This window comes from Papaver somniferum, chromosome 1, assembly GCF_003573695.1.
Source record: "Papaver somniferum cultivar HN1 chromosome 1, ASM357369v1, whole genome shotgun sequence".
Classification (NCBI taxonomy): domain Eukaryota; kingdom Viridiplantae; phylum Streptophyta; class Magnoliopsida; order Ranunculales; family Papaveraceae; genus Papaver; species Papaver somniferum.
In genome coordinates, this window is record NC_039358.1 from 230,403,329 (window position 1) to 230,416,227 (window position 12,899).

Sequence of the window (12,899 nt, forward strand, 5' to 3'; positions counted from 1 at the left end):
TGATTCCACTGACCAAATGTTGACCGTTAGTGACTGTCAATTGACTCATGAGGATCATGCTTTATATTAATTGACTCATGAGGATCATGTTTTATATTAATGGGCCTGTTTAATGGACTTGAGTTAGAATCAATTCTCCTATAGAATTTGGGGTGGATGTTCATAAGACTTATTTAGTGGACTATATAATCAATGCAATTGAATTAATAACTCTTAGATATGCTAAGGATATATAATAAAAGATATAGAACCATATATGGGTGTAGGATCAGAATCTCGCAACAATAATATCTTTGCGAAATTATCAACAACACAACACAACAGCGTCGCAGAACAATTTTAAAAATGATGTAATAAACGACATCAGCTAAAATCATTAGAAAGATATGACGATCCTGCGAAAATTAAAGAATTTGCGAGATTCACATTTGTAAGGTTGCGAGAATGTCACAAGCCATATCCGAAAATAAAGGACAGATTAGGTATCATCCACTATGTATTTCCCTATAAATAGTCGTTCAACTGAGAATAAAGGGGAGATCTTTTTGGAGAAAGAAATAAGTAAATAGGAGAGAGAAAGTTTATAGCAGAGGTTATTCTTGATTCTTTTATCTTTTCTTGTAAGAATATTCAAAGATTCATCAATAAAATTAAGATTGAAAATCTAAAAATGAGTTGAGTATTAATGAAATCATATGAGGGGTGTAGTGTAGGATTTCCTGCAACTACAATGGGCCTAGAACCATTAGATAGAACTATATGATTCTTGTACGAGCCATTTTGTCTAGTTTCTTAGACTTCTTGTGTGATTAACAGTTAGTCTGTATTAACAACGATCGATTCAAACGACGAACCAGTGGATCGTGGATCTCGAGGTAGGCGTGGCTTGTCATCAAAAGAGGTGGGAATACTTTTAACTCTTTTGAAATAATTGTTGTTTCTTTTACAGAAGTTTATGTTTAACAAACTCATGCATTGTCAGTTGTGCATTTCATGCATTGTTTAGTTTGTATTATGATTGTTCTGTTGATTCTTTGAATCGTTCCATGAATTGGAAAGGACTTGTAATGTTTTGTTGTCAATATGAATTGTTATGGGAAATGAGAATTTCCACGTGTGGTATATATGATACGCTCCTTCATTTATATCGACATGAATTCATCTTTTATGCTTATGAGGTGTGGAACAACCCGACATCAATATAGCTATGTAGGTGTGGAAAAACCCGACATCACTAATATATATTGTTTGAAGAAGGAGTTTGTCCATATACATTTCTTGTGAATTTCCAGTGACTTGGTCACTTTGATGTTTGGATAAACATGAATTGTTTTCCAAATCTTGCTCATGATTTCTTTAAAGTTAAATGTTATTCCTGCTGGGCGCCCCTTTTAGGGATGATGTGCTCACCCATTCCCACTTTCAGTTTCAGAGACAGATCAGAGTTGCGCAGTGAAAGCTCGAGGAGTTGACTCCGTTAATTTGTTAACTTCTGCTATATCTATTATGTTTGTTTATTCTATTCACAAACAAAATAACTATTGTATATGTATCATTTGAGAGAAGTTATTGTATATATATATTTCTGAGCGGGGTTAGCTTTGGGATAAGTTTTATAGCGCAGATTTCTTAATTGATTGTTTAAATAAATGATCTAGATTCTTAGTGCCTGTTTGTGTAGTTAATCTCTTGGATTAGTCAGCTGCTAGCTTTGGGGGCGCTACAAATTCGTTTGAACCAATAAACTTCAGATTTAGATTTCATAATTTCGATTTCATTAATTTTTCAATCTGGGAAATTAGTGATATGGTGTGAGAGTTTTGAAGATAGATAGATGTGATCTTAATACCAGTCGACATGAAGATTAAATGGAAAGATAACCAATCAATTTAATTTTTAAACTAGTATAAATTTCTTGTGATTGTGATTTTGATTTTGCTTTAATAAAATTCAGCGAAACCAATAATCTCTATATGCTTGTGTTTCAATTGTTTACTGGTAATGCATGATTTAGGTGATTTTTGTTTATTTGGTGTTGTACCGGTGGTACTGGATATTGTTGTAGTGGTGGTGGTGGTGATTGTGGCAGGTGTAGTTGTGGTGAAGGTAGTAAAGGTCTTCAGTTTTTATGGATCAACTACAGTTGTTGATCCCATTTATGAGATCAACTCCTATTTGTTAACAACATTTCCTTGGATTAGTATAGTCATGCTTATAGTTTGAATCATGTTTACTGCAGTTTTTTTTTTGTATGCAGTTAGATTTTTAGATTTTTAGGTTGTTGGTGGATCATTTTGATTTCTTTTCGTTGATGTTTTGTTTCATGGTCGAAAAATCTCTGGAATTCAGTTTTTATGGGATCAACTCCTGTTATTGCAGCATTTTTTATGGGATCAACTACTGACTCCTATTGTTGACATAATTTCCTTTTGATTAGTATAGTCATGCTTGTAGTTTAAATCATGTTTGTCAAAAAAAATAGTTTAATTTCTTGCTGGTTTGTGTTTGTGTATTGATGTGGTGTTGTTGTATTTTATAGTTGTAAAGTTCTTCAAATGTTGAATTTGTGGTGCAATGGTAGCATGACTGACTCCACGCCAGATGATGCATGTTCGACTCACGCCAAGTTCACTTATTCATATATGTCATTTTTTTGTCAAACATTGGTTGTTGCAGGCCAAAGATGGTTGTTGCAGAGATTTTTGATTCACTGCTCTAGCATGAAAGGGCTTGATTCACTAAAACTTTTTTTTGCATGTTTTTTAGGTTTCATACTAGTTGGATTTTTTTTTTATGTTTTTTAGTTTGTACTTGTTATGTTTGTAACGACATACATTCGGATTTATTTTTTACGAATGCTATTCTTGTGTTTCTTAATGATATGTCAGTTTGCAGGTTCTAGGTTTATTAGTTTTTACAGGAAACAGACTCATATAAATGGTGTCAACTCCAACTATTGATCCCATTTTTTTGTGGATCAACTTCCACTGTTGATCCCACTTAACGGGATCAACTTCAAATGTTGATCCCACTTAAGGGATCAAATTTGGTTGTTGACGCTATAATCTGGAAACATTGCTCTTGAGTTCCGACTTTTTGGGTCAACTTCCATTGTTGATCCCACTTACATTGTTGACACAACTGAACTAGAATAATTTCTAGTTATTTGTTCTGAAATTTGATGGCGGCGACGGTGGTGGCGGCAACGACAGTGGTGGCAGCAACAATGGTGACAACATCGACAATGGCGGTGGTAGTGGTGGAATATTATTGGCGGTGGTGGAATGGCAGTGGCGGTGTTGGTCGTGGTGGAGTGGTGGTGGCGGCGACGATGCTGGTGGTGGTGGAATGGTGGTGGTGGTTGCTATGAAGTAATAGAGAAAGAAATCTGTTAAGGGATAAGATTTTTAAATGAAAAATAATATTATAAGTGAGTGTATTAAGATAATCTATTTTTTAATGGATAAGATTTTAAATGATAGGGGTATATGTATTTTTGTATAAGGATATATTTGTTGGGCGTCAAAACTAAGATATTTAATGAATATACTTTTTTTTTTTAGCTCACGGTATAAATTTGGAATCACGTGATGAATTTAGATTTTGATTTAGGGAAAGATCAGTGATTCTGCTCGGCCCACCGGTCAATCCCACTATCAAACCATTACTGACTTGGGTTGACTTTTACATTTTCTTGGGTCCATAGCTAAGGGTTTTATTCTGGGTCGTTTTGTTCAAGTTCTGGTTAAAAAAAAAAACAAGTACTATCATTCGAAATTCACATCGAACATTAGTACTTGAACAGATCACCCTTCTTTCATGTGCGGATGATTATCTGATTATTACGTACATGTTAATTATTGTATTATTCAGAATGGGATGAAGTAGGTGTCTTTAGAACTTCACAATCAGTTGCCACTATGCAGCTTCTTAGCCATGAGAGGAAAATATCAATTTTCTTCTTACGTTTCTGATTCATGTGACAGAGAAAATGATAGTGTTATGTGCACCTTACCCTTCAGTTAATGATTCATGGAATCATGATACCTACTGCAAATGTCCATGAATACTTGTCTAAACTTCCATTAGGCATAAATCATGTACAAGCAACATAGATGACCAATTTAATCAGTTTCAGAAATAAATTTTGGCAAATATTCTTTCAACCTTTGTTTGATTTCTTCGAAATCCGTTAATTGCAACTTCAGTATTCGATTTCCGCAATGTTTTTTTTTTGTTGTTGTTGTAAACTTTACCAAATCCACCAAACCCAAATAGATCTGTATCTGTATAGGCTTTCGTTGTGCGCTTCAAAGAGTATCTACAGGTACCAATATATATCGATTTCCAATGATCAATCACATCTCTATTCCTAGATTTCTCGTAACCCCCAAAACTTACACAACTAGATTTTCAGTCCCAATGAAATAAGCTTTATTTATTTATTTTCAGATTTATAAGATTCTTGAACGAGTTTTTGGTTGATATATTTATAAGCTAAAATCTGTTCAGCTGCTAATGTTCGATGCGAGTTTTTGGATGATAGATCGAAGATTTTTCGATTGCCTATTTTGCGACCAGAACTTGAATGAAACGAAGAACGAGAAATAAAAGTCTAGCCACGTCACGGCCACCTCAGCGGTGGGTTTGAGGGTGGGATTGACCGATGGGCTGAAAAGAATTATTGGGGAAAGATAAAGATTTCTGCTCGAGGAACGCATTTCGTGCTATACACGCCAAGTGTTGGGCCTCAACTGTAGATTTTGGGTCATGGTTCGTATTTTGCTCACTATGCACTATCTAAGTTGTCATGCTATTTTTGCCGGTTTTTATTTTTATTGTTATTGATGAAAGAAAACTTGTATTACCACTATATAAAGGTTTGACACGATGGGTATAAATTTCTCCCAATATTGGAGGTCAGCCTTTACAAAAAGTAAAAAAGTCTCTCAATATTGTTTAGTTGTTTGGTAAGGAAAAACCCAACTATATTTCTTTCTTCTGTTCTTCGTTTTTGTTCTCTCAATATTTCTTTTCCCTATAGACTAATAAAAAAGAGAAGATAAAATCTAACAGTAGTTTCAAATTCTTCCAAATCTCATCGTAGTTTCAAAGTCTTCCACAATACCATCATTTTGGAGGTATTGTGGCGATGCAGGACCGTCTCTGGCATCTAGATGACAACGAGCTAAAGAGCTTGAATGCCTTTTAATGCGATTTTTTTTAATGTGCATATAATTTATATTTGTTATAGGGTCTATGGTCCATGGATGTGCGGTCCGTTAGATGATTAGGTTTTCCCGTTTCTATATATAAAGAACATTGTGTTATGTAATTCTCTGATGCCTTTTTATCAAAAAGAAGTTCTTTTCCTTCTCTATCTTTTACTTTAATCTAATTGTTACTCCAAAACGGTATCATGCACGAAGCTTTACCGCAAAACTAAATGGGATCGATTATTTTTTTTTTCTTTTTCTACATGGATGATTTACATCAACGCAGTTATAAAATTATCGGCAAGCTAATGTTAAAATTGCTGGAATCAAATTAGCTAAGTTGGATCTATTTTTTCTCCTATATATTTTTTGTTGTTCACTGTTTTTTTATTTTGACATATACATTAGGTATAGTAAATCTGCAGCGAAAATTGATTTGATTAGGAATTAAAGATTATTTTGATTAATTTATTTGTAATCATGAATTATTTTGATTAATTATTTTTGGTACTGTTCATGACTTTGATTATTTTGGTACTAATTAGAGTACTAATCAAGATATTAATCATAATCAGGAATTACTTTGATTAATCTTTAATCTGTAGTCATCGTCTTTTGTAATTTGGGATTTGCTAACGATGTAGATTTAGATCGGTGGGAAATCAATCTGTTTGTTAATGTTTCTCTTTTTTTCTTAAGGAACTGTTCACGTTCCTCGGAGGAGAAGAAAAGGTGTGCAAATAAATTCTCCAAACCTCGGTCCGGTCCAAACCGGTCTGATCTTGTCCGACCCAACCCTTTTCGGTCCGATCCAACCCAACCTGTTCCGGTCCGGTCCGACCCAACTTGTTCCAGCCTCGGTTCTGGTGTCCTGTTCCAGCATGGTTTTTCTGTTAGGCTCTGCGTGGCCAAGTTTGTTCCGGTTCCGTCTATATATAGCGGGAACAAAAAATTGAAGTATGTAACTAACTAACGTGGGTTTTTACATACATTGAATATTTGTTGGGCTTATTTATACTTGCTTTTAGAACATGTATAGTTCTGTTTTTTTTTCCTTAACATAAGTCCATAAACGGCCAATTTAAATTATGGGTGCTGATTTCGATCATTAAGAATTTTGGTTGTACCAACTCGATTCAAATATATTTATTTTGGGTTTAGAAGTACTTGAACACCATTATTGCGTACATGATATTTTCTTCCCAAAATTTAAATGTTTCGTGGAAATGACTATTAGTAGTTTCAAAGATACGTTCAAATAAAATCACATGTATTCCAATTTTTGTGGAAGAACTCACAAAAGATGATATGAGTCAGAAAATTTCCATTTCTCTACTTCATCCATGGTACTAACGAACTAGTATATGTTGAAGTATGACAACAAGAGAACTATCTTTAGTAATATATTCAACCTAAAGTAAGTGGTTGACATGTGTAGTGAGATTCTTTTGACCTCTTGAGATAAATAAATTTCTCAAATTACGCTAAATGTAGCAAACATTGAAAATGGAAAGAACCCCGAAGTAATGAGGGTTAGACATACCGACTCATATAAAGCATGTGAAAAGGGACATATATATCATCAGACAAAGATGCATTCCCCCTTCCGGTAGTAATGACACCAAAGTACAAGTATCAACTGAATATGGGTTGAATCTAAGATGTAATTCTAGCTCTCACCAAAGGGTTGGAATGAATCTTCTTACCGATATTTGTACAAGCAATGCAATGTGGGTACCATTGTAGCAACCAATTTCCATGGAAAGGTCATACTTGAGATATCAACTTTAATGACAAGAATAATTTTCCTGGCCAATCGACTATTTATTTGAACTAGATCCAATGTCTGCGCTTATGGAATGAAAAGTACATCATTCCCACGAGACATAAATTCTCTATAGCACTTGAGATATGTCCGGATGAAAAATGTATCAACCCCCTGAAACATAACATATATTCACTCTAAAGTACTTGAGTTGAGTCTCACTTTTGTTACTAATAAGGCCACACCACTTATTTCATATCTCAAGAATCAATGTCTAACAGATAATGGTTTCCCTCCCACCAGCTTAAGGAATTTAAACTAGTTGTTGAACCATTTCCTTATAATGTGACTACGAGGATTGGATCATCGAGCGCAGCACTGCTCAAAATTTGTTTTCAAGATAGAACAAAGATGTCACAAAATCTCTACATGTACCGAGAGATAATCGCACCTTGTTAAATTCCAAAGAAACCCATGTAAATGGATATCATGTGGAAACTCACAGTGATAAGAATGTAGTTGATTGCATCTTTTATAACCTTTAATGAATGTGGAAGAAGCATATTCTTAGAGAAATTCATGAGTCAATTTGGTGAAATATAAATCACTAGTATTTGGATTACTGAATCCATATTGACCCCGACAATCAAATATTGGGTATTGACTCATACAGACTTTGGCATAACCATAAAGCTACTTTGGTTGTAACATGATGATCGTTTTGTAAGGACTCGTACATCACTTTATTTGAGTGAACGAGACAACGAAAAAAATATTGACATAATGCGAAGTGACGACATACCTCTAAATAAGTTTTTTCTAAAGTACTAGATACACAACCCCCCTTCCCATGATGCTTTTAAGTAATAAAGCATATCACTCATTTTAAAAAGTCTTCAGTAAAACAGGATCGAGATCATCCTAAGATGCAAATTGAAAACAACCTATAGTATAAAAAAAACAAGGTGATCTAGAAATATGTCCACGCAGAATACGGACCATTAAAGTGACTTATGGCTATGGTGGATGCTTTCACACTTTGGACTAGTTATAGTTCCCAAGAAGTTTTGCGTTTGGAAAACTACAAGCACATATTATACATGTAAGGGCTCACCACCCCTTGTAAATGCTAGCTAGTGCACATCAAAAGGACTTGATTGTTATTGCATATTTAATAGGATCAACGCAGAGCATCCTACACCTCATGGTCTCTCAAAGGCTATCATCAAAGGTTACAGATGATGCCTAAGGCATGGTAATGCGTACAGACATACCTTTAACTGCTTGGGGGATATGCAATATTAAACGCACCTTTACTTAAATTCGTTATAGAACCCAATATTAGTCAACCTTTTAAGCGTACAAGTTGGTAACTGGATATAAGCCTGACATTCGTATTCTTACGCATATTTTGGTTGCACTATCAAGGGTCACGGAAACGATTAAGTAGTTATGTTGGATATTTACTCCCAACAATTATCCGCGTATTAAAACCTTTGGAAGGAGATCTCTTACCGCTGGATTTGCGAGTGATTACTTAGTGAGACAGTCTTCCCGTCGTCAGGGGGAGATAAGAAAAAGTATTTTCTTAGGAAACGACAAGAATTGTCATGGTCTGCTCCCACTGTGTCTCATATTGATTCTTGTACTCCACAAATGTAAATGTGAAACGACAAAGAATAATCGATTTTCAGAATGTACACTGATGTCGCTAAAGTGATAATATCACACATACCAGCTGCAAACCTACCTGCAAGGTTACGAATCCTCAATAATGGATATACACCATTGACTAAGGTGTTGCAACTAAACTTAGTGGAAGTGTGGTTGAGGCCGTGGCTCCATAAAGGAAGTTGGAGTGACCACTTGGTTCGATCAATCTTCACCTATAAAGGAAGTAGGTGAGTAAGACACAACTTATTTTTATCATTTATGAAATCATCACATTTGATTGTCTCTGACTATGTCCATGAATCAATACTGGAGGACGCTCCGAAGTTTAATGATTCCAGAGAACAATGACATCCCAAGTGGATTATGAGAATGGGCACGAGTTAATGGAAATATCACGCGAGGATATTGATGATTAATTTCGCATACACTTGTGTAAGGAAATAGAGCAAGATAATATCGAACCAAGCTCCTTGTTGCTTAATGTCAACAAAGAGCATATTTGGCCTATACAATCCAGGTAGAACTTGGTGCTTTGACAAATATACAGGTATTTGGTGTGGTAGTGCTAACCAACCAAGTGTAAAGCCTATTGGACATACATGATTAATTTGTCACAAAGTATAACGAGAATAAAGCGGTCTTAAAGTATAAAGACTCGCCTTGTGGCGCGAGGTTTCTCACAAGGCCCTGGAATTGTTCTCTTGTAATGAACTTTATAGTGTTCTGTTACTTAGTTAGCTTGGTAATTTCAAAAGGACTTGAAATGCAGTACATGTATGTGGTTGTTACGTATCTCTGAAAGAATCAAGAAATAGAAGATACTTACAAAAGTACTTGATAGCCTTTTGTTACCCAAATCAAGTGACTCTAAACCATAGAGTGCGTTTACAGTTAGATAGAACGTTCACTTATAGATATAAGCAATCAGGTGGATGTGGTATACCCGTCTAAGTGGCTATTTGATTTGGAGGGAATATACAAGTAAGTTAGTTTTCCTTGTGTCTTCACAAGAAAGTTACTATTTGGAATTGTAGCTATCTATATCGATGGTACAAACATAATGGGTAATGTTGATGTAATAAGATACCTCAAAAGCTATTTGAAATCCGAATTTGAGATGAAAAATCTGGGGAAAACTCGACCGAATACTGAGATTGTGGTATATTATTCCACAAGTTTGCATATGTCTAAAGTTGTCAGGAAATTTAATAAAGACATGCATCCTGATAGCACTCCCATGATTAGTCGACGTTCAAATGTAAGTAAGTGGCCATTTCGCCTTAAGGAAGATGACGAAGATGTGTCGGGGATGAAATTCCCATATCTAAGTACAATAGACTAATTGTTGTACTTAGTATAATAATATACTCGGTTAAATTTTACATCATAAGGGAACTTTTTATCTAGATATAACTCAGCGCCAACACAACGTCATTGGAATGGTACAGTGAATGTAATTATGTACATAAAACTAATCAATGACATGAGTTTGTTTTATCTCTGCAAAGACATAAAAGGAATGATAAAAGAACTATAATCCAAATGTTGTTGATTATGAAGGAAAAATAATATCTTCTCCAACGAAAGTAATCAGGGGTAGATATGGTAGACTATTTTCTAAGTCATTACCGATATTCAGTTTCGAAAAGTACATGACTAAATAAATTGTCTGTAACAACTCTGAAAGTAATATGGGGAGGGGAGATGCCGACATCAGTGGGAGGATCCAAGGATATGATGTCGACATATTTTACTTCGAATTTGAAGATGTGTTGTACTCTTTTTGCCTTCGATCGAGAATAGTTTTTCCCAAAGGGTTTTGTTACTCGACAAGGTTTTTAGTGAGACAACACTAAAAACATCAAATATGTTGAACGTTGAACACATAAAGATCGCGTTGATATTACTGAAAATATTTGAGTGAAAGAAATGAAACATGATAGTATGTTAAGCAACGTAACTTCCAGAATCAACAACAGGGCCTTGTAAACATTCAAGCCACCAAAGTAAAGTGTGATAAACTCCTTTTGACTGCATTAGACTAATGAAAATTTTCTGACATCAGGGGGAGCATCTAATGGTGTGTTGAACTATTTTCCTTCACCGAGGTTTCTTTTTCCCACATGGTCTTAATACTCGGCAAGGTTTTTAATGAGGCAACAACAAACACCGGGAATGTAATTTCCCAGCTAAGGCTATTGTCTTTCCCATGAGGATTATCTGCCTTTAGAGTTGTGAAGCAACTAGTCAACATCAACGGAGTAAAGTGATCATCTGCAACGGATCACCTTTACTTGCATCTGTCACGTTGTACTATTTTCCCTTCGTCAAGGTTTTGTCCCACCGGATTCTTCCTTGTCAAGGTTTTAATGAGGCAACATATTCAAGTCCAACTATGTTCTAAGTTTACTTAATATTGGACTCCTTTTCTTTAGTTCAGGTTTTGTCCCTCTGGGTTTCCCTGACGAAGTTTTAACGAGGCAATTAACTTAGACTAGTCGGTTCTTGGAGATCGTACAACATGTGAAGTACTACATGTAAAATATGAGATAACATGTGAAGTACTACATGTGAAGAGCCGTACTAAGGTTTTGTCCCACTGGGTTTTTCCTTGTCAAAGTTTTAATTAAGCAATTGATTTCGGCACAAGTCATCAAGGAAAGAACTACATTTGAAGAACTACATTCAAAGCACTATATGTGAAGCATTATGTATAAAGCTTTGTTACTGAACCAGACAAGGAGGAGTGTTATAGCGACTATGGTCCATGGATGTGCGGTCCATTAGATGACTAGGTTTCCCTTTCCATATAAAGAACATTGTATGTATGTAATTCTTTGATGCCTCTTTATCCTTCTCTATCTTTTACTTTAACCTAATTGTTACTCTAAAATATTTTTATTTAATTGAGACAGTGTTGTTGTTCACATTTTTTACTTTCCCTTTGTGTCTAAATATCCACTCTTAGTTGTATGACCATTTTAGTACGCATATTATTATTAATACAATATATGAAATCAAGTAGCAAAAGCTATATTAGTCGTGATTTCCAAACGGCCGAATAAACAGTGTAATATTAGATGTTTAGCTTGATTAAAATTACGGTGAAAAGATTTGGTTCCAAGGGTTCATGGTTCACTTGATTCAGGTAGTACTTCCTCACGTCTCTATAAGAAAATATCCAATATCATTGGTTCTCTGCTTGTCTGCACAATTCTCTCCATATAAAGACGTTCGTGAGTTATTAGTCAGAATGAAAACTAACCAGGTCAAAGAAAACATCAAAAGACACAATAATAAATTATGGAAACCATTAAACTACCGAAAATGCTAGAAAATGAATCCCGAAGTTTATCCCACAACACACAAAACAGTGGAACTCGGGACCAAATGTCGGTGCGTGTAGCACTGCTCTTAAACTAGTCCACTAACTAGACAACCTAAGAAATAAAATGAGTCATATAGTTAGATTAATAGATTCGAAGACGTCAACTACTCGCTAGAACATAAACTAATCAAAATAAGCAACTCTAGGGTTTGTACTTCTTAACATGAAGTCGTGAATCATAGCTACACACTTCACTTGTCTTCGATTTTGGGCTTAAGAAAGTTTTTTGATGTAGGCCCATCCACAATTAAAACTAAATAAGAAATCCCGGTTCCTCGATTTAGTAACTCACACAGGAACAAAGAGATTTTTCCACCATGTGGTTGTAGTAGTAGAAAAATCCTATTACTACACCCCTTAAACAATCTATTTATCAAACTAAGAAAACATTATCAAGAACATCAAAGAATCATTTCATTAAGTATAGAAACCAATACAAAGATGATAGATAGAATCCTAACTTTGGAAACAAATAACTTTCTCTCTCCTAAAGTTCTATCTCTACTCTCCAAAAGATCTCTCTTCTCCAGAAGGGTGGCTGGTCCTATATATAGGGATTTTACATAGTGGGAGACAACTAATAAAGCCCCTATTTTTGGATGTAACATACGAGTCGCTCGCTCCCGTACATTGTGTATTCTCGCACATACTCTAGGACTTCGCCCATCTCTCACACTTTACTCGTGACTTTGTGACGTCATTGATTCTGTCATTTAAGATATGCTAAATGCGAACACTGTTCGCTCCTTAGTAATTCAGTTGTCTCGCACGAGTATTCATGTGTGCGATGTTTAACCCCTACATATTGCCTCTTCTCTTACCGATCTTGATCTTGAAATGAGCGATGAGAGAAATT